Raw genomic sequence first — 24,176 nt, forward strand, 5'->3', positions numbered from 1 at the left:
CTTGCCCGGACACCTGGGGAAATACCAGTGTTGTCCTAGGAGATCCCGGGGATATACTGTGTGATCATCCTACGGTCCGCCACCCAGGCTCAAAGGGATCATAAGATTATTCATGCTAGAAACTTCCGTGTGCAGCCACAAGCTATTATGGGCTCTAGCATAGTTGATTAAGTCGTGTGAACTCTTACAATGGTAGACTAGCAGATATAGGGGTTGTAGGTGGAACGGTCTACCCATTGTAAGGTGCAAACGCTTCTAAAAGACTATGTCTCGGTCATCCGTTTCTCAAACACCATGTAGTGCGAGAAATCCAACGGAGGAGATCGAGTCTTGTGGGGAAAAGTGCGCAAACATCTGCAGAGTGTATAAACTAATCATGATTAGTCGTGTCCCCGGTTATGGACATCTTGAGTATCTAGTTCTTGGATTATCCTGCTGATCTCATCATGTTACTTTAAATTAATTTTGTTGGGCTTAATGATGTTACTTAATTGGGATTGAGAATGCTGTCAACCATTCTCAATGTTTAACAACCACGATGATAGTTAATTAAAATTTATTCCTTTGCAGTAGGGAAAAATTGGCTTTTCGCAAAAACCTTATAACCATAGAGCTTTTCCACCAGCCAAATATGCATGTAGTGATAGCCTTTATTCATCATTCTCTATGGTGTGAATTTGCCAGTACATTCAATGTACTGACCCTTTGTGGCTGCAACGTCTCATGTTGCAGGATATCTTATGACGAGTAAGTGATACGTTAGGGTTACGATTTCTACACTCAACTTTGCCGTTGGTGTTGATGGGAATCCACAACCTTGTTACTTCCGCTATTTTGGGATTGAGGTAATAGTATTTACGTTACTTATACATGTGATTTACCTCTATTATAAATCCTCGAGTACTGTGTGTGTCAGCATACCGATCCAGGGATGACACTTAAGCACAGAGACTTGATCCATTCGGGTCGGGTCGCTACACAAAGCAAGCATGTGAAGGAAACTTACCTTTTACTTACCCGAGTTCAGAGCTCTCCAGGAGCGTTCGTAGATCTTCCCCGCAGTGTGTCCGATGCCGCGAAATTTTACCGGGCCGAGGAAGGGAGCTCGACGGAGAAGTTGTTCTGGTCTCAGTATACTGGGACCGAACATCCGATGCCCTTGAGCGACCAGTTGAAGCAACTGGTCGAGCTTCACAAGGCGGCCGAACAGGCCATGAAGGGCCTCATAGTCCGGATGTGGCCTGGCGAGCCCCTGCCTGGCAGCTACTTCGGCCTGGTGAGGCAGCTTGTGAATGCCTGCCCACGGCTTGAAGTCATAAAGCGGCCTGTCTACATTGAGGGTGCACGCAGGGCTTTTGCCCGAGTGAAAGTGCACTAGGCGAAGATGGACGCCGAGAAGCTGGTGAAGGAGGGGCCGCCGGAGGGCAAGGAGCATCGCCGCCCCGGAAAGTATTATGGCAGCGTCCTGAAGGGTGCCCGCCTTATGGCGGAGGAGTGTTCTAAGGATGTAATATTTGAATGAATGTACTCATGTGATCCTGTAGTATAAAAACAAGTTCATCTGCGCTATATAACGCTTGTTGATTTAAAATATTACCTTCTGTGTGGCCGTTTATAAAATCTGAGAGTTGGCTAGTCGTCGGCTTCTGCCCCCATGTAGCTGGTAGTGAGGTGTTCGGGATAAATCTGTTCACTCTTTATCCCAGTTTTGGGTCCTTCGAAGGAGGTGTTCATCACAACGAACCAGGCAATCAGACTATAAAGCTTTATCACTCTCACTTAGCCATATAAGTGTACAATTTTAAATTTTGGTGAAGCCCCTAGTATTCGGAAGGCCGTACTTGGGGCGCTATGAACGCCGAAATCGGACAAGGCCGACTCCTCGCCTGAAGCGGAAAAAATCTTTAGGGATTTGGGACCTCTCGAACAGCGACCAGCTCTCACCGCATCATGACAGTCAGTTTTCGGCTTTCTCTACTAAGGTGCTCGTCTGGAAGAATCGGGACACAATCGCAGTAGTTCTCCTAGTGCTACCTTAGCCGATATAGCGGAACGTAAGGCACCAAAACATGGGAGCCAGGAAAGCCCAACTATTGACCCAAGGCATGATTCAGAGCTGATGCATATAATGCTATAAGTTCGGGGTGCCGCACTGTCGAAAGTGTTCGGACTTTTCTTGTCGTGTTACGGGGTACACTGAAGCCCCTGGCGTACTAAACGTACCAAAATGTACGGGAGCAACTTGTCATGAATAGAAAAACAAGGAAAAGAAAAAAAAGAAATAAATGCAATAATAAGCCGACGCTGTGCATTGTTATTTAGAGGATACGTCAAAGCGTATGTGTATAAGTAGTATAATAAGCAAAAATAGGACTATCTGACATGTCTGATCCAAGGGCGAGCTGTGTGTGGGTATGTAAAACAGGTATAACGATCGTTATGAGAGACCACCTGGGGATTCCCTTGTACGCCAAAGCTTCTTGCTCCCTTGGTGCTTCCCTCCCGTGATGGGTCCGATGATCTAGCTATCGGAGAGGGCCTCCAGAGAATAGGGTCCTGAAAGGAAGAAGATAATAAAGATATACTGGTCCTGAGGCGGTTGAACCGCCTTGTGGGACGTGCCATAGCCATGCCTCCGCCTATACCCATGGTATCTTTAGTGCGTAGTTATGTACGCACGGCACAAATTTCGTCGCTTGACTGGGACTAGGACGGAGTCCGAATTGCTAGGCTAGCTCTGAACGCGCCTGGTGATCCTGTTGCAGGTTATTCCGGACTCGCTTGAATGTGTCTGTGGACCTTGTCGCCGAATGGGCGGTTTGCCTCAAAAGGCTGCTTTGCACTTCTGCTGCAAGGGCCGCAGTGTGCTCCTCCGTGTGGAGCAAGCGTTCTATGTTTCCATTAACTGTTATAACCCCACGAGGTCCTGGCATTTTGAGCTTGAGGTATGCATAATGCGGTACCGCCTTGAATCTAGCAAACGCGGTTCGTCCGAGTAGTGCATGATAGCCACTGTGGAAGGGGACGATATCGAAGATTAACTCTTCGCTTCGGAAGTTATCCGGAGATCCGAAGACCACTTCCAGTGTGATTGAGCCCGTGCAATATGCCTCTACACCTGGTATGACACCTTTGAAGGTGGTTTTTGTGGGTTTGATCCTTAAGGGGTCTATACCCATTTTGTGCACCGTATCCTGATAAAGTAGGTTCAGGCTGCTGCCACCGTCCATAAGGACTCGAGTGAGGTGGAATCCGTCAATGATAGGATCAAGGACCAATGCGGCAGAACCGCCATGACGGATACTAGTGGGGTGGTCCCTGTGATCAAAGGTGATCAGACAAGAAGACCATGGTTTGAACTTTGGGGCGACTGGCTCCATCGCGTAGATGTCCCCGAGTGCACGCTTCCGTTCCCGCTTGGGGATATGGGTTGCGTATATCATGTTCACCGGTTTCACTTGGGGAGGAAAATTCTTCTGTCCTCCTGTATTCGGCGGCCGGGGCTCCTCGTCGTCGTCGCTATGTAGCCCCTTTTCCTTGCTTTCGGCATTGAACTTGCCGACCTGTTTGAACACCCAGCATTCTCTGTTGGTGTGGTTGGCTGGCTTATCGGGGGTTCCGGGAATTTGACACGAGCGGTCGAGTATGCGGTCCAAACTAGACAGGCCCGAATTGTTTCTTTTGAACGCCTTTTTCCGCTGACCGGATTTAGAGCCACTGAATCTGGCATTGACTGCCGTGTCTTCGGCGTTATCGCCGTTGTTGCGGTGCTTGTATCTGTTGCGACATGGCTTGCCGTTGCTGTCTCTAGCCTCTGATGTGCCAGGGTTGCTTCTGTGTGCTACGGGCCAACCAGCTATCCTCGCCCGCGCAAAAGCGGGTCATGAGTGTTGTGAGGGCTGCCATGGATTTTGGCTTCTCTTGGCCGAGATGTCGGGCGAGCCACTCGTCACAGATGTTATGTTTAAAGGCCGCTAGGGCTTCGGCATCTGGACAGTCCACAATTTGGTTCTTTTTGGTTAGGAACCGAGTCCAAAATTTTCTGGCTGACTCTCTGGGCTGTTGTGTTATGTGACTTAAATCATCAGCGTCCGATGGTCGCACATATGTGCCCTGGAAGTTGTCCAGGAATGCGTTTGCCAGGTTCTCCCAACTTCCGATGGAGTTTGCTGGCAAGCTATTTAGCCAATGCCGAGCTGGTCCTTTGAGTTTTAACGGGAGGTACTTGATGGCGTGTAGATCATCCCCGCGGGCCATGTGAATGTGGAGGAAGAAATCCTCTATCCATACCGCGGGGTCAGTAGTACCATCGTATGATTCAATGTTCACGGGTTTAAACCCTTCTGAGAATTCATGATCCATTACTTCGTCAGTGAAGCATAGGGGGTGTGCGGCGCCTCTGTGCCGGGCTATGTCAAGTTTGTACGATTCTTGTCTGCTGTGTTTGGCCCGACCGGATTTGCTTTTGGTATATCCGGCATGACGGTCGTCATCATGTGTTGGGGTGCGCCCTCGTGATCCAAAGATCGATCTTTTGTGTCCTGCTTTGTTTTCCAATATGTCTTGCAGGTCCTGCGTGTTACCCCGGGCCTTGCTGTATTTGTTTGACTGGCGACGGGGTGCGGGCTGGACTTCGGGCTTATATGCCACTTTGTCCCGGCCACGAGGTGGTCGGTCTGCCGCATCATACGCTGGAAACGCAGGCTTTAATGCTTCCTCTTCAAGTTGGGGTAGCAACCTGCGCTTTGGGAAACTTTTGATTGGGCACTCGAGTTCGTGTTCCTCGGCTTCCAGAACCTCAGTCCATCTATCCGCTAGCAGATCTTGCTCAGCTTGAAGCTGTTGTTGCTTTTTCTTCAGGCTTTTTGCTATGGTAATAAGCCGGTGCTTGAAGCGCTCCTGCTCGACGGGATCCTCAGGCACGATAAATTCTTCGTCACTGAGGCTCACCTCGTCTTCAGAGAGAGAGGCATGTAATTCTCATCCTCGGATTCTCCGTCTGCTGCCTGTTCCTTAGGGCTGGCTTGCCCATCCTCCTGCTCAAAGCGTGGCTGGAGGGGATTGTCTTCGTCTTCGGCACTATTTGCAGCGTTATTGTCTCCTGTGCCGGCATCGCTGTTTTTGCTATGGCGGGGCTTAGAGCGGCGCTGATGATGCCGGTTCTTGGATTGCTTCTCGGGGGGATTATCCTCCATTGCCTTATTGCCATCGCTTTCATTGGGGGTGTCCACCATGTATATATCATACGATGAGGTGGCAGTCCAGCACCCTGTGGGCGGTGGTTCCTGTTCGTCTCCCGAATCGTCGTCCATATCGTTGATGTCTTCGGAGTCGAAGTTGAGCATGTCGGTTAGGTCATCGACAGTGGCTACTAAGTGGGTGGTGGGTGGGGAACGAATTTCTTCACCGTCTGCTTCCCACTCGAGCCGGACATAGTTCGGCCAAGGGTCTCCTGACAAGGAGAGAGACCGTAATGAGTTTAGCATGTCGCCTAGGGGCGAGTGCTGAAAGATATCCGTGGAGGTGAACTCCATGATCGGTGCCCAATCAGATTGGATGGGCACGGACGCGAGCGGTTCGGAGTCTGTGGCCGGGGGCGAATCCGAGTGTCCGGCAACACATGTCTTATAGGAGGTGAAGTCAGTATTCAACTCTATCGCTGCTGAGTGTGCGGCCTCCGTGGCGGGGTTCATCCACCCATCCTTGGATGGCGCGATCTGTTCCGGATTGAGGGCCAGAGTAGTTACAGGTGTGATCTCCCAACACTATCCGACGACAGAGCTAAATCATGCTCATCGTGACTGTGCGGCGTACCTGACATGGGTTTGAATCCGTCGAAGATCAAGTGTCTGTGGATGTCGGCGGTATACTTCAAGCTTCTGAACCTGACTTGATGGCCAGGGGCGTAGCTCTCGATCTGCTCCAGATGGCCGAGTGAGTTGGCCCGCAGTACGAAGCCGCCGAATACAAAGATCTGTCCGGGGAGGAAAACCTCACCCTAGATCGCATCGTTGCCGATGATCGAAGGAGCCATCAAGACTTATGATGACGACACAGTGGAACTCTCAATGAAAGCACCAATGTCGGTGTCAAAACTGGCGGATCTCGGGTAGGGGGTCCCGAACTGTGCGTATAAGGCGGATGGTAACAGGAGGCGGGGGACACAATGTTTACCCAGGTTCGGGCCCTCTCGATGGAGGTAATACCCTACTTCCTGCTTGATTGATCTTGATGATATGAGTATTACAAGAGTTGATCTATCATGATATCGGAGAGGCTAAACCCTAGAAGCTAGACTATGGTCTAATTGTTGTTCTACGAACTAAAACCCTCCGGTTTATATAGACACCGGAGGGGGCTAGGGTTACACAGAGTCGAGTACAAGGGAGGAGATCTACATATCCGAATTGCCAAGCTTGCCTTCCACGCAAAGGAGAGTCCCACCCAGACACGGGACGAAGTCTTCAATCTTGTATCTTCATAGTCCAACAGTCTGGCCAAGGGATATAGTCCGGCTGTCCGAGGACCCCCTAATCCAGGACTCCTTCACGGGGCTGTACATGCACCGGGGGCTCCACTCAGAGGGAGCCCTCACCCACGCACTAGTAGAAGCACCATGCTCCGTACTGTCAGTCGACACGGTCGAGGAGTGGCTATGCCCGTGCAAGTGCGGAAGCGCTATGCTCCGCGCTGGTGATAAACAACTAAGGGCGGCCCCATGGCCGCATCAACCTCAGGAAGCCACCCAGCTCAGTTTCCAGCCTCGTAGCAATGCTTTCCCCTCGGGAGAGTCGCGCGAGGGGGCTGGGCACGGGGGCTACGCTCAGGTCACGCTTAGCATACACCGCCCTACCAGGTCCCTCAGAACTAGTCGTCCCGCGCCCCTCCCGAGCGGTACCTTAGCGAGGACATGTATGGAGGTCTGTTTGAGCGTCAAAGGGGACTCCTGAGCATCGCGACTCAGGAGCCTAACTGGCCACTTAGCCCCTCACCCCTTGGTCTCGTCCTAGCGATCCGGACGACCCAACGGCGGTTGAGGTACGCGTGGGGCTGGGCCCTGCCGAGATAGAACACTAAGGCCTACTTTCGCATCTCGTTCCCGCATGCCGTTTGTGAATGAAATATGCCCTAGAGGCAATAATAAAGTTGTTATTTATATTTCCTTATATCATGATAAATGTTTATTATTCATGCTAGAATTGTATTAACTAGAAACTTAGTACATGTGTGAATACATAGACAAACAGAGTGTCACTAGTTTGCCTCTACTTGACTAGCTCGTTGAATCAATGATGGTTATGTTTCTTAACCATAGACATGAGTTTTCATTTGATTAACGGGATCACATCATTAGAGAACGATGTGATTGACTTGAAACATCCATTAGCTTAGCACGATGATCGTTTAGTTTGTTGCTATTGCTTTCTCCATAACTTATACATGTTCCTATGACTATGAGATCATGCAACTCCCGAATACCGGAAGAAAACTTTGTGTGCTACCAAACTTCACAACGTAACTGGGTGATTATAAAGGTGCTCTACATGTGTCTCCGATGGTGTTTGTTGAGTTGGAATAGATCAAGATTAGGATTTGTCACTCCGATTATCGGAGAGGTATCTCTGGGCCCTCTCGGTAATGCACATCAATATAAGCCTTGCAAGCAATGTAGCTAATGAGTTAGTTACGAGATGTAGCATTACGGAACGAGTAAAGAGACTTGCCGGTAACAAGATTGAACTAGGTATTGAGATACTGACGATCGAATCTCGGGCAAGTAACATAGCGATGACAAAGGGAACAACATATGTTGTTATGCGGTTTGACCGATAAGGATCTTCATAGAGTATGTAGGAACCAATATGAGCATCCAGGTTCCGCTATTGATTATTGACCAAAGATGTGTTTCGGTCTTGTCTACATAGTTCTCGAACCCATAGGGTCCGCATGCTTAACGTTCGGTGACGATTAGTATTATGAGTTTATGTGTTTTGATGAACCGAAGGTTGTTTAGAGTTTCGGATGTGATCACGGGCATGACGAGGAGTCTCGAAATGGTCGAGACATAAAGATTGATATATTGGATGACTATATTTGGACATCGGAATGGTTCCGGGTGAGTTCGGACATTAACCGGAGTACCGGGGGTTATCGGAACCCCCCGGGGAGTATATGGGCCCTAATGGGCTTTGGTGGAGAGAGAGAGAGACAGCCAGGGCAGGCCGCGCGCCCCCACCCTCTCTGGTCCGAATTGGACTAGGAAGGGGGGCGGCGCCCCCATTTCCTCCCTCCCTCTCTCCCCCTTCCGTCTCTCCTAGTCCAACTAGGGAAGGGAGTAGGACTCCTCTAGGGCGCGCCATAGAGGGCCGACCCTCCCCCTCCACTCCTTTATATACGGGGGAGGGGGCACCCCATAGACACACAAGTTGATCATTGATCCCTTAGCCGTGTGCGGTGCCCCCCTCCACCATAATCCACCTCGGTCATATCATAGCGGTGCTTAGGCGAAGCCCTATTTCGGTAGCATCATCATCACCTTCATCATGCCGTCGTGCTGACGAAGCTCTCCCACGACACTCTGCTGGATCGTGAGTTCGTGGGACGTCACCGAGCCGAACGTGTGCAGATCACGGAGGTGCCGTACTTTGGGTACTAGGATCGGTCGATCGTGAAGACATACGACTACATCAACCGCATTGTCATACTGCTTCCACTTATGGTCTATGAGGGTACGTGGACAACACTCTTCCCCTCTCGTTGCTATGCATCACCATGATCTTGCGTGTGTGTAGGATTTTTTTGAAATTACTATGTTCCCCAACAGTGGTATCAGAGCCAGGTTTGTGCGCAGATGTTATATGTACGAGTAGAACACAAAGGAGTTGTGGGCATGGGTATATACATATTGCTTATCGTCACTAGTTGATTCTTGATTCGGCGGTATTGTTGGATGAAGCGGCCCAGACCGACATTACGTGTACGCTTACGCGAGACTGGTTCTACCGACGTGTGTTGCACACAGGTGGTTGGTGGGTGTCAGTTTCTCCAACTTTAGTTGAATCGGATTCAATTAATAGGGTTCTTTCTAAAGATCAAAAAGCAATCACTATACCGCATTGTGGTTTTTGATGCGTAGGTAAGAACGGTTCTTGCTCAGCCCGTAGCAGCCACATAAAACTTGCAACGACAAAGTAGAGGACGTCTATCTTGTTTTATCAGGGCATGTTGTGATGTTATATGGTCAAGACATGATGCTAAATTTTATTGTATGATATGATCATGTTTTGTAACACAATTATCGGCAACTGGCAGGAGCCATATGGTTGTCGCTTTATTGTATGAAATGCAATCACCATGTAACTGCTTTACTTTATCACTAAGCGGAAGCGATAGTCGTAGAAGCAATAGTTGGCAAGATGACAACGATGCTTCGATTGAGATCAATGTGTCAAGCCGGTGATGATGGTGATCATGATGGTGCTTTGGATATGGAGATCAAAGGCACAAGATGATGATGGCCATATCATATCACTTATATTGATTGCATGTGATGTTTATCCTTTATGCATCTTATTTTGCTTAGTTCGACGGTAGCATTATAAGATGGTCTCTCACTAAATTTCAAGGTATAAGTGTTCTCCTTGAGTATGCACCGTTGCTACAGTTCGTCGTGCCAAGACACCACATGATGATCAGATGTGATAAGCTCTATGTTCACATACAACGGGTGCAAGCCAGTTTTGCACAGGCGGAATACTCGGGTTAAACTTGACGAGCCTAGCATATGCAGATATGGCCTCCGAACACTGAGACCGAAAGGTCGAGCGTGAATCATATAGTAGATATGATCAACATAGTGATGTTCACCATTGAAAACTACTCCATCTCACATGATGATCGAACATGGTTTAGTTTATATGGATCACATGATCACTTAGATGATTAGAGAGATGTCTATCTAAGTGGGAGTTCTTAAGTAATTTGATTAATTGAACTTTAATTTATCATGAAGTTAGTACCTGATAGTATTTTGCATGTCTATGTTGTTGTAGATAGATGGCCCGTGCTATTGTTCCGTTGAATTTTAATGTGTTCCTAGAGAAAGCTAAGTTGAAAGATGATGGTAGCAACTACACGGAATGGGTCCGTAACTTGAGGATTATCCTCATTGATGCACAAAAGAATTATGTCCTAGAAACACCGCTAGGTGACAAACCTGCTGCAGGAGCAACGCCAGATGTTGTGAACACTTGGCAGAGCAAAGCTGATGACTACTCGATAGTTTAGTGTGCCATGCTTTACAACTTAGAACCGGGACTTCAACGACGTTTTGAACGTCATGGAGCATATGAGATGTTCCAGGAGTTGAAGTTAATATTTCAAGCAAATGCCCGGATTGAGAGATATGAAGTCTCCAATAAATTCTACAGCTGCAAGATGGAGGAGAATAGTTTTGTCAGTGAACATATACTCAGAATGTCTAGGTACCACAACCACTTGACTCAACTGGGAGTTAATCTTCCTGATGATAGTGTCATTGACAAAGTTCTTCAATCACTGCCACTAAGCTACAAGAGCTTCGTGATGAACTATAGTATGCAAGGGATGGATAAGACGATTCCTGAGCTCTTCGCAATGCTAAAGGCTGCGGAGGTGGAAATCAAGAAGGAGCATCAAGTGTTGATGGTCAACAAGACCACCACTTTCGAGAAAAAGAGTAAAGGGAAGAAGGGGAACTTCAAGAAGACAACAAGCCAGTTGCTGCTCAAGTGAAGAAACCCAAGTCTGGACCTAAGCCTGAGACTGAGTGCTTCTACTGCAAAGGAACTGGTCACTAGAAGCGGAACTGCCCCAAGTATTTGGCGGGGAAGAAGGATGGCAAAGTGAAAGGTATATTTGCTATAGATGTTATTTATGTGTACCTTAGTAATTCTCGCAGTAGTGCCTGGGTATTTGATACTGGTTTAGTTGCTAACATTTGCAACTCGAAACAGGGGCTACAGATTAAGCGAAGATTGGCTAAGGACGAGGTGACGATGCGCGTGGGAAATGGTTCCAAAGTCAACATGATTGCCGTCGGCACGCTACCTCTACATCTACCTTCGGGATTAGTTTTAGACCTAAATAATTGTTATTTGGTGCTAGCGTTGAGCATAAACATTATATCTGGATCTTATTTGATGCGAGACGGTTATTCATTTAAATCAAAGAATAATGGTTGTTCTATTTATATGAGTAATATCTTTTATGGTCATGCACCCTTGATGAGTGGTCTATTTTTACTAAATCTTGATAGTAGTGATACACATGTTCATAGTATTGAAGCCAAAAGATGCAGAGTTGATAATCATAGTGCAACTTATTTGTGGCATTGTCGTTTAGGTCATATTGGTATAAAGCGCATGAAGAAAATCCATTCTGATGGACTTCTGGAATCACTTGGTACTTGCGAACCATGCCTCATGGGCAAGATGACTAAAACTCCGTTCTCCGGAACAATGGAACGGGCAACAGAGTTATTGGAAATCATACATACTGATGTATGTGGTCCAATGAACATTGAAGCTCGTGGCGGATATCGTTATTTTCTCACCTTCACTGATGATTTAAGTAGATATGGGTATATCTACTTAATGAAACATAAGTCTGAAACATTTGAAAAGTTCAAAGAATTTCAGAGTGAAGTGGAAAATCATCGTAACAAGAAAATAAAGTTTCTACAATCTGATCGTGGAGGAGAATATTTGAGTTACGAGTTTGGTCTTCATCTGAAACAATGCGGAATAGTTTTGCAACTCACGCCACCTGGAACAGCACAACGTAATGGTGTGTCCGAACATCGTAACCACACTTTATTAGATATGGTGCGATCTATGATGTCTCTCACTGATTTACCGCTATCGTTTTGGAGTTATGCTTTAGAGGCAGCTACATTCACATTAAATAGGGCACCATCTAAATCCGTTGAGACAACACCTTATGAACTGTGGTTTGGCAAGAAACCCAAGTTGTCGTTTTTTAAAGTTTGGGGCTGCGATTCTTATGTGAAAAAGCTTCAACCTGATAAGCTCGAACTCAAATCGGAGAAATGTGTCTTCATAGGATACCCAAAGGAGACTGTTGGGTACACCTTCTATCACAGACCCGAAGGCAAGATATTCGTTGCTAAGAATGGATCCTTTCTAGAGAAGGGGTTTCTCTCGAAAGAAGTGAGTGGGAGGAAAGTAGAACTTGACGAGGTAATTGTACCTTCTTTCTTAATGGAAATTAGTTCATCACTGAAATCTGTTCCAGTGATTCCTACACTAGTAAGTGAGGAAGCTAATCATGATGATCATGAAATTCTGATCAAGTTACTACCAAACCTCATAGGTCAACCAGAGTAAGATCCGCACCAGAGTGGTACGGTAATCCTGTTCTGGAAGTCATGTTACTTGACCATGATGAACCTACGAACTATGAGGAAGCGATGATGAGCCCAGATTCCGCAAAATGGCTTGAGGCCATGAAATCTGAGATGGGATCCATGTATGAGAACAAAGTGTGGACTTTGGTTGACTTGCTCGATGATCGGCAGGCCATAGAGAATAAATGGATCTTCAAGAAGAAGACTGACGCTGACGGTAATATTACTGTCTACAAAGCTCGACTTGTTGCAAAAGGTTTTTGACATGTTCAAGGAGTTGACTATGATGAGACCTTCTCACCCGTAGCGATGCTTAAGTCCATCCGAATCATGTTAGCAATCGCTGCATTTTATGATTATGAAATTTGCCAAATGGATGTCAAAACTGCATTCCTTAATGGATATCTTAAAGAAGAGTTGTATATGATGCAACCGGAAGGTTTTGTTGATCCAAAAGGTGCTAACAGAGTGTGCAAGCTCCAACGATCCATTTATGGACTGGTGCAAGCCTCTCGGAGTTGGAATATACGCTTTGATAGTGTGATCAAATCATATGGTTTTATACAGACTTTTGGAGAAGCCTGTATTTACAAGAAAGTGAGTGGGAGCTATGTAGCATTTCTGATATTATATGTAGATGACATATTGTTGATCGGAAATGATACTAAATTTCTGAATAGCATAAAAGGATACTTGAATAAGATTTTTTCAATGAAAGACCTCTATGAAGCTGCTTATATATTGTGCATCAAGATCTATAGAGATTGATCAAGACGCTTAATTGGACTTTCACAAAGCACATACCTTGATAAAGTTTTGAAGAAGTTCAAAATGGATCACACAAACAAAGGGTTCTTGCCTGTATTACAAGGTGTGAAGTTGAGTCAGACTCAATGCCCGACCACTGCAGAAGATAGAGAGAAAATGAAAGGTGTTCCCTATGCTTCAGCCATAGGCTCTATCATGTACGCAATGCTGTGTACTGATACATCTCCAACGTATCTATAATTTATGAAGTATTCATGCTATTATATTATCAACCTTGGATGTTTTATATGCATTTATTTGCTATTTTATATGATTTTTGGGACTAACCTATTAACCTAGTGCCCAGTGCCAGTTTCTGTTTTTTCCTTGTTTTTGAGTTTTACAGAAAAGGAATATCAAATGGAGTCCAATTGACATGCCAATTTTTGACGATTTTTTATGGACCAAAAGAAGACCCCGGAGTAAAATAGTTGGGCCAGGAGAGTCCCGGGGTGTCCATGAGGGTGGGGGGCGCGCCCACCCCCCAGGCACGTGATCCTACCTCGTGGACACCTCGGGCACCTCTTTGATGTGATACCGACGCCAAAAATTCCTATAAATACAGAAACCTCGGAAAATTAACCTATATCAGGAGTTCTGCCGCCAGAAGCCTCCGTAGCCACCGAAAACCACTCTAGGCCCTCTCTGGCACCCTGCCGGAGGGGGCCGTCATCACCGGAGGGCATGGAGGAGGATCTCGGAGGGGCCATCATTACCATGAAGGCCAAGGACCAGAGGGAGAACCTCTCCCCATCTAGGGGGAGGCCATGGAGGAGGAAGCACAAGGGGGAGAACCTCTCCTCCTCTCTCTCGGTGGCACCGGAGTGCCATCAGGAGGGCAATCATCGCCGCGGTGATCGTCTTCGTCAACATCGCCATCATCATCATCACCCTCATATCTTTTACGCGGTCCACTCTCCCGCACCCCGCTGTAATCCCTACTTGAACATGGTGCTTTATGCCACATATTATGATCCAATGATGTGTTTCCATCCTATGATGTTTTGAGTAGATATCCTTTGTCTTTGGGTTGATTGATGATCTAGATTGGTATTAGTTGTTTGTTTTACTTTGGTGTTGTCCTATGGTGCCCTGCGTGTCGCGCAAGCGTGAGAGATTCCCGCTTGTAGGGTGTTGCAATACATTTACGATTCTCTTATAGTGGGTTGCATGAGTGACTGAAACACAAACCCGAGTAAGGGGGTTGTTGCGTATGGGATAAAGAGGACTTGATGCTTTAATGCTATGGTTGGGTTTTACCTTAATGATCTTTAGTAGTTGCGGATGCTTGCTAGAGTTCCAATCATAAGTGTATATGATCCAAGTAGAGAAAGTAGGTTAGCTTATGCCTCTCCCTCATATGAATCTGCAATAGTGATTACCGGTCTTGTTAACGATTGCCTAGGACAATTCCGCACACCGATCCACCATTATTCCACACTCACTATTTATAATATTTAGTAATACATTCTAACTTTGTGATAACAGCACCTACTTTTATATTTTAGCTCTCTGATATCATACAAAGTTATCCTCTTCATACCCACAGCATAGTTTTATTTCTCGTTGCTAGTTGGAAGCAAACGTTCGGTGTACGTAGAGTCGTATTAGTGGCAGATAGGGCTTGAGAGAATATTGATCTTACCTTTAGCTCCTTGTGAGTTCGACACTCCATAGTTATCACTTCCATCTTTGGAAATTGCTACAATGATTCCTTACACTGGGGATTATCAAGCTCTTTTCTGGCGCCGTTGCTGGGGAGCAATAGCGTGGGGTTGATATTCTCGTGTGTGCTTGTTTGCTTTCTTCACTAAGTAGATTTTGTTTTTCCTTTTTGTTTCTGTTTGGTTGTGGGTGAAACATACAAAAAAAATTTAAAATAATGAAAATACCAAAAAAAAGTTTACTTGCCTCTCATGCCAAAAAAGTTTTTCAAAAAGAGAAGTGATTGGAAAGTTATGCATTGAAGAAGTGAGGGTCAACCTTGAGCACTCGTGTTCATGCTCACGGAAACAATTAAGAATTTTTCATGGAAGTTTCTCTGTAAATAATTATCCCCTTATATATATCCATTGTATTATAAAAATAATGTGCCAAGCTTTGGTTTTAGGATGATTAGATTGCTTGTTTACTATGTGCAGAACAAAAACAGAAACTTTGGCTGTAGCGTGTGATTTTAATTTTTTTACTGGAAAGCCAAATGGGTCTGAAAATTTCTGCACATTAGTTATGTATAAATTTTTAAAATTGTCAAATTTATTTCATAATTTTTGGAGTTACAGAAGTTTACTAAACCTCCAGATTACTATAGACTGTCCTGTTTTAGACAGATTCTGTTTTTCGTGTGTTGTTTGCTTATTTTGATGAATCTATGGGTAGTATCAGGGGGTATGAGCCATGGTGAAGTTGGAATAAAGTATATATAGTTATAATATTAAATTGGAATGAGTTTTCAACAGTACCTAAAGGTCGTGATTTGCTTTATTATACTAACGGATCTCACAAAGTTTTTGTTAAGTTTTTTGTGGATGAAGTGTTCAAAGAACGAGGAGTCACCGATGTGAGAAGAATAAAGAGAGGCAAGAGCTCAATATTGGGGATGCCCAAGGCACCCCAAGTAAATATTCTAAGGATACTCAAGCATCTAAGCTTGGGGATTCCCCGGTTGGCATCCCATCTTTCTTCTTCAACAATTATCGGTATACCTCGGTTTTTGTTTCGTTCACATGATTTGTGTCCTTTGTTTTTTTGTTCTTACTTTATGAACCATGCTAGTATGATATAGCACTTCATTGATTTATAGAATGCTTCATTTGCTTCACTTATATCTTTTAAGTATGATCTTATAGAATTGCTCTTTGTGCTTCAGTTAAATCTTTCGAGTATGGTTTTATAGAATGCTTCATGTGCTTCACTTATACATTTTGAGCTTGGACATTGGTTAGTTTATATTAATTTTAGAAAGCTCCATGAACTTCACTTATATCTTTTGGAGTATGAATAATACTATCATCTAAAGTGGGTTTGGAAGAGTGTCAACTCTAGGAACTAGTGATCCTGCTATTCCGAATGAGAAGAATTTTGCTTATGTGGAGAGTAGAAAAATTTCTATGCTTGTAGATCATGAAAAGAATGCTTTTATGTGATGGTTATATTGTTGAAATCATTCATGATGATACTGAAAATTATTATGATGGAGGAATACATGCTTGTAGGAGTGCAATAATATCAAGTTTTTCTCTCTATGTGCTTAAAGTTTTGAAGTTATACTTGTTTTTCCTTCCTATGCTAGTTGATTCTTGTTACCATAAATTGTGTTCTCACAAAATACCTAGGCATAGTAAGTGGGTTAGGTTTAAATGTGCTAGTCATATTCTTCATGATGCTCTCTTTATGTTCAAGTCTTATCTTTCATGTGAGCATCATTGGAATCATCATGCCTAGCTAATAGGCATTAAAGAAAAGCGCTTGTTGGGAGACAACCCAATATTTACCCTTACTGTTTTTGTGTGTTTACATGATTAAGATACTGTATTAATCATGTTTTATAGCTTTTGTTTCAATAAAGTTCCAAGTAAGACCTTTGGGAAGACTTAGGTGAAAGTTAACGTGATCTTGCTGTAAAAAACAGAAACTTTGCACTCACGAGATTAGCTGCCATTTTTTAGAGAAGAGTGCTTTGGTGCTGATTCTTTTTTCAGAAGATTAATAGACAAATTCCTCACGTCCACCAATTTATTTCATAATTTTTTTGAGTACCAGAAGTATGGTTAGTGCTCAGGTCATTACAGACTGTTCTGTTTCTGACAGATTCTCTTTTCATTGCATAGTTTGCTTGTTTTCTAGTTTCTATGACTTATATTCCTCAATATAAATTATAGAAATGATATGGTACAGTAGGCATTGTGTGAGAACAATTACGATCTTTGTCTTTGCGAGTACCAATGTGAATGGTTTACTCTTTATCATACTAACCTATCTCACGAAGTTTCGTTAAGTTTTGTGTGATTGAAGTTTTCAAGCTTTGGGTGAGATATCGATATGAGGAGAATAAGGAGTGGAAAGACCCTAAGCTTGGGGATGCCCAAGGCACCCCAAGGTAATATTCAAGGAAGAGTCAAGCGCCTAAGCTTGGGGATGCCCCGGAAGGCATCCCCTCTTTCGTCTTCAAAACTATCGGTATACCTTACTCGGAGTTATATTTTTATTCGTCACATGATATGTGTTTTGCTTGGAGCGTATTTTCAATTTTACTTTCTGTTTGAATAAAATCATTGGATCTGAAATCTTAAATGAAAAAGAATCCTCCCATGGCTAGTTAATTATTTGACTACTCAGTGTCCTTCACTCATATCTTTTTGGAGTAGTTTGTCATTTACTCACGTGCTTCACGTATATCCTATGAGTAAATGGTTGAATAATTGAACATCATAAATCTGAATTTATATATGTTTCATATGCTTATACCATGGGGAGTAATGACTTCATATAGAATAAGTATAGTTAGTAAACTTATTGAAAGTTAGCAAACGTAGAATTGGTCACTTGAACAATTCATGAAAGAATATTGAAGGAAGAGAGATTTCACATATAAATATACTATCTTGGACATCTTTTGTAATTGTGAGCACTCATTAAAATATGACATGCTAAAAGGTTGATGTCAGACAGGGAAGACAACGTAATGGGTTATGTTTTCTTATATCCGAAATAAAGTATATTGTCTTGGATCATCCAACATGTTGAGCTTGCTTTTCCCCCTCATGCTAGCCAAATTCTTTGCACCAAGTAGAGATACTACTTGTGCTTCCAAACATTCCTTAAACCAGTTTTGCCATGAGAGTCCGCCATACCTACCTATGGATTGAGTAAGATCTTTCAAGTAAGTTGTCATCGGTGCATGCACTAAAAATTGCCCTCTAAATATGTATGATCTATTAATGTGGAGAAAATAAGCTTTATACGATCTTGTGATGTGGAAGAAATAAAAGCGACCGACTGCATAATAAAGGTCCATATCACAAGTGGCAATATAAAGTGACGTTCTTTTGCATTAAGATTTTGTGCATCCAACCATAAAAGCGCATGACAACCTCTGCTTCCCTCTGCGAAGGGCCTATCTTTTACTTTTATCTTCTACCTTATGCAAGAGTCATGGTGATCTTCACCTTTCCTTTTTACATTGTATCCTTTGGCAAGCACATTGTGTTGGAAATATCCTGATATATATATATATCCAATTGGATGTAAGTTATCATGAACTATTATTGTTGACATTACCCTTGAGGTAAAAGGTTGGGAGGCGAATCTATAAGCCCCTATATTTCTCTGTGTCCGATTAAAACTTTGAACCCATAAATATCACGTGAGTGTTAGCAATTGTGAAAGATTAAATGATAGTTGAGTATGTGGAGTTTGCTAAACCAAAGCTCTGACATAGACCCTTCCTGAAAATAAGATGAATTGCAATTGTTTGATGACTGAGAATATAGTTTGTTAGTTTCAAGAAAGTTTATGATCTATACTTTAACATGTGAATAGCTTGTTACTTGATCATGAAAAGTTTTATGAAGATGAGCTACTGTTATGATATATAATGATGTTATAAAAAGTGATTGAAACTATCATTGATGAAACTTATGCACTTGCTAGCATTCACACTTCATAAATTATTTCTTTTATCATTTACCTACTCGAGGACGAGCAGGAATTAAGCTTGGGGATGCTGATACGTCTCCAACGTATCTATAATTTATGAAGTATTCATGCTATTATATTATCAACCTTGGATGTTTTATATGCATTTATATGCTATTTTATATGATTTTTGGGACTAACCTATTAATCTAGTGCCCAGTGCCAGTTTCTGTTTTTTCCTTGTTTTTGAGTTTTACAAAAAAGGAATATCAAACGAAGTCCAATTGATGTGCCAATTTTTGACGATTTTTTATGGACCAAAAGAAGACCCCGGAGTAAAAGAGTTGGGCCAGGAGAGTCTCGGGGCGTCCACGAGGGTGGGGGGCGCGCCCACCCCCAGGCGTGTGGTCCTACCTCGTGGGCGCCTCGGGCACCTCCTTGACGTGAGACCGACGCCAAAAATTCCTATAAATACAGAAACCTCGGAAAATTAACCTAGATCGAGAGTTCCGCCGCCAGAGGCCTCTGTAGCCACCAAAAACCGATCTAGGCCCTCTCTGGCACCCTGCCGGAGGGGTCCATCATCACCAGAGGGCATGGAGGAGGATCCCGGAGGGGCCATCATCACCATGAAGGCCAAGGACCAGAGGGAGAACCTCTCTCCATCTAGGGGGGAGGCCATGGAGGAGGAAGCACAAGGGGGAGAACCTCTCCTCCTCTCTCTCGGTGGCACCGGAGTGCCATCGGGAGGGGAATCATCGTCGCGGTGATCGTCTTCATCAACATCACCATCATCATCATCACCCTCATCTCTTTTATGCAGTCCACTCTCCCGCACCCCGCTGTAATCCCTACTTGAACATGGTGCTTTATGCTACATATTATGATCCAATGATGTGTTGCCATCCTATGATGTTTTGAGTAGATATCCTTTGTCTTTGGGTTGATTGATGATCTAGATTGGTATGAGTTGTATGTTTTACTTTGGTTCTGTCCTATGGTGCCCTCCATGTCACGCAAGCGTGAGGGATTCCCGCTGTAGGGTGTTGCAATACGTTTACGATTCTCTTATAGTGGGTTGCGTGAGTGACTGATACACAAACCCGAGTAAGGGGGTTGTTGCATATGGGATAAAGAGGACTTGATGCTTTAATGCTATGGTTGGGTTTTACCTTAATGATCTTTAGTAGTTGCGGATGCTTGCTAGAGTTCCAATCATAAGTGCATATGATCCAAGTAGAGAAAGTATGTTAGCTTATGCCTCTCCCTCATATGAAACTGCAATAGTGATTATCGGTCTTGTTAACGATTGCCTAGGACAATTCCGCACACCGATCCACCATTATTCCACACTCGCTTTTTATAATATTTAGTAATATATTCTAACTTTATGATAACAGCACCTACTTTTATATTTTAGCTCTCCGATATCATACAAACTTATCCTCTTCATACCCACAACATAGTTTTATTTCTCGTTGCTAGTTGGAAGCAAACGTTCGGTGTACGTAGAGTCGTATTAGTGGCAGATAGGGCTTGAGAGAATATTGATCTTATCTTTAGCTCCTTGTGGGTTCGACACTCCATACTTATCACTTCCACCTTTGGAAATTGCTACGATGATTCCTTACACTTGGGGATTATCTTGTACCAGACCTGATGTGTGCCTTTCTATCAGTTTAGCAGGGAGGTACCAAAGTAATCCAGGTGTGGATCATTGGACAATGGTCAACAATACCCTGAAATACCTGAAAAGGACTAAGGATATGTTTCTCGTATATGGAGGTGACAAAGAGCTCGTCGTAAATGGTTACGTCGATGCAAGCTTTAACACTGATCAGGATGACTCTAAGTCACAAATCAGATACATGTTTTTATTAAATGGTGGAGCTGCCAGTTGGTGCAGTTCCAAGCAGAGCGTCGTGGCGGGATCTACATGTGAAACGGAGTACATAGCTGCTTCAAAAGCAGCAAATGAAGGAGTCTGGATGAAGGAGTTCATATCCGATCTAGGTCTCATACCTAGTGCATCGAGTCCAATGGAAATCTTTTGTGACAATACTCGTGCAATTGCCTTGGCAAAGGATCGAATCCAGATTTCACAAGAGAGCCATGCACATCAAGAGATGCTTCAATTCCATCCACGATCAAGTCAAGGAGGGAGACATAGAGATTTGCAAGATACATACGGATCTGAATGTTGCAGACCCTTGACTAAGCCTCTCTCACGAGCAAAACATGATCAGCACCAAGACTCCATGGGTGTTAGAATCATTACAATGTAATCTAGATTATTGACTCTAGTGCAAGTGGGAGACTGAAGGAAATATGCCCTAGAGGCAATAATAAAGTTGTTATTTATATTTCCTTATATATGATAAATGTTTATTATGCATGCTAGAATTGTATTAACCGGAAACTTAGTACATGTGTGAATACATAGACAAACAGAGTGTCACTAGTTTGCCGCTACTTGACTAGCTCATTGAATCAATGATGGTTATGTTTCCTAACCATAGACATGAGTTGTCATTTGATTAATGGGATCACATCATTAGAGAATGATGTGATTGACTTGACCCATCCGTTAGCTTAGCACGATGATCGTTTAGTTTGTTGCTATTGCTTTCTCCATAACTTATACATGTTCCTATGACTATGAGATCATGAAACTCCCGAATACCGGAAGAACACTTTGTGTGCCACCAAACGTCACAACGTAATTGGGTGATTATAAAGGTGCTCTAAAGGTGTCTCCAATGGTGTTTGTTGAGTTGGCATAGATCGAGATTAGGATTGGTCACTCCGATTGTCGGAGAGGTATCTCTGGGCCCTCTCGGTAATGCACATCAATATAAGCCTTGCAATCAATGTAGCTAATGAGTTAGTTACGAGATGTAGCATTACGGAACGAGTAAAGAGACTTGCCGGTAAAGAGATTGAACTAGGTATTGAGATACCGGCGATCGAATTTCGGGCAAGTAACATAGCGATGACAAAGGGAAGAACGTATGTTGTTATGTGGTTTGACCGATAAAGATCTTCGTAGAATATGTAGGAACCAATATGAGCATCTAGGTTCCGCTATTGGTCATTGACCTGAGACGTGTCTCAGTCATGTCTACATAGTTCTCGAACCCGTAGGGTCCGCACGCTTAATGTTCGGTGACGATCAGTATTATGAGTTTATGTGTTTTGATGAACTGAAGGTTGTTCGGAGTCTCGGATGTGATCACGAGCATGACGAGGAGTCTCGAAATGGTTGAGACATAAAGATCGATATATTGGATGACTATATTTGGACATCAGAATGGTTTCGGGTGAGTTCGGACTTTAACCGGAGTACGGGGGGGGGGGGGGTTACCGGAACCCCCCGGGGAGTATATGGGCCCTAATGGGCTTTAGTGGAGAGAGAGAGAGGGGCAGCCAGGGCAGGCCGCACGCCCCTCCCCCTCTGGTTCGAATTAGACTAGGAGGGGGGTGGCTGTTGGGGAACGTAGTAATTTCAAAAATTTCCTACGCACACGCAAGATCATGGTGATGCATAGCAACGAGAGGGGAGAGTGTTGTCTACGTACCCTCGTAGACCGAAGCGGAAGCGTTGACACGACGTAGAGGAAGTAGTCGTACGTCTTCCCGATCCGACCGATCCAAGCACCGTTACTCCGGCACCTCCGAGTTCTTGGCACACGTTCAGCTCGATGACGATCCCCGGGCTCCGATCCAGCAAAGCTTCGGGGAGGAGTTCCGTCAGCACGACGGCGTGGTGACGATCTTGATGTATTACCGACGCAGGGCTTCGCCTAAGCACTACAACGATATGATCGAGGTGGAATATGGTGGTAGGGGGCACCGCACACGGCTAAGGAACGATCTCAATGATCAACTTGTGTGTCTAGAGGTGCCCCTGCCTCCGTATATAAAGGAGCCAAGGGGGAGGGGTGCGGCCAGCTCTATGGAGGCGCAGGAGGAGTCCTACTCCTACTGGGAGTAGGACTCCCCCCCAATCCTATTCCAAATAGGACTCCCAAGGGGGAAAGAGGGAGAGGGGTGGCCGGCCACCTCTCCTAGTCCTAAAAGGACTAGGGGAGGGGGGGAGGCGCGCAGCCCTTATGGGCACCCTTTCACCTTTCCACTAAGGCACACCAAGGCCCATATGATTCCCGGGGGGTTCCGGTAACCTCCCGGTAATCCGGTAAAATCCTGATTTCACCCGGAACACTTCCGATGTCCAAACATAGGCTTCCAATATATCAATCTTTATGTCTCGACCATTTCGAGACTCCTCGTCATGCCCGTGATCACATCCGGGACTCCGAACAACCTTCGGTACATCAAAATGCATAAACTCATAATAACTGTCATCGTAACGTTAAGCGTGCGGACCCTACGGTTCGAGAACAATGTAGACATGACCGAGACACGTCTCCGGTCAATAACCAATAGCGGGACTTGGATGCCCATATTGGCTCCTACATATTCTACGAAGATCTTTATCGGTCAGACCGCATAACAACATACGTTGTTCCCTTTGTCATCGGTATGTTACTTGCCCGAGATTCGATCGTCGGTATCCAATACCTAGTTCAATCTCGTTACCGGCAAGTCTCTTTACTCGTTTCGTAATACATCATCCCGCAACTAACTCATTAGTTGCAATGCTTGCAAGGCTTATGTGATGTGCATTACCGAGAGGGCCCAGAGATACCTCTCCGACAATCGGAGTGACAAATTCTAATCTCGAAATACGCCAACCCAACATCTACCTTTGGAGACACCTGTAATGCTCCTTTATAATCACCCAGTTACGTTGTGACGTTTGGTAGCACCCAAAGTGTTCCTCCGGCAAACGGGAGTTGCATAATCTCATAGTCATAGGAACATGTATAAGTCATGAAGAAAGCAATAGCAACATACTAAACGATCGGGTGCTAAGCTAATGGAATGGGTCATGTCAATCAGATCATTCAACTAATGATGTGACCTCGTTAATCAAATAACAACTCTTTGTCTATGGTTAGGAAACATAACCATCTTTGATTAACGAGCTAGTCAAGTAGAGGCATACTAGTGACACTTTGTTTGTCTATGTATTCACACATGTATTATGTTTCCGGTTAATACAATTCTAGCATGAATAATAAACATTTATCATGAAATAAGGAAATAAATAATAACTTTATTATTGCCTCTAGGGCATATTTCCTTCAGTCTCCCACTTGCACTAGAGTCAATAATCTAGATCACATCACCATGTGATTAACATCGATAGTTCACATCATCATGTGATTAACACCCATAGTTCACATCGCCATGTGACCAACAC

Source organism: Triticum urartu, chromosome 7, assembly GCF_003073215.2.
Source record: "Triticum urartu cultivar G1812 chromosome 7, Tu2.1, whole genome shotgun sequence".
Taxonomy (NCBI): domain Eukaryota; kingdom Viridiplantae; phylum Streptophyta; class Magnoliopsida; order Poales; family Poaceae; genus Triticum; species Triticum urartu.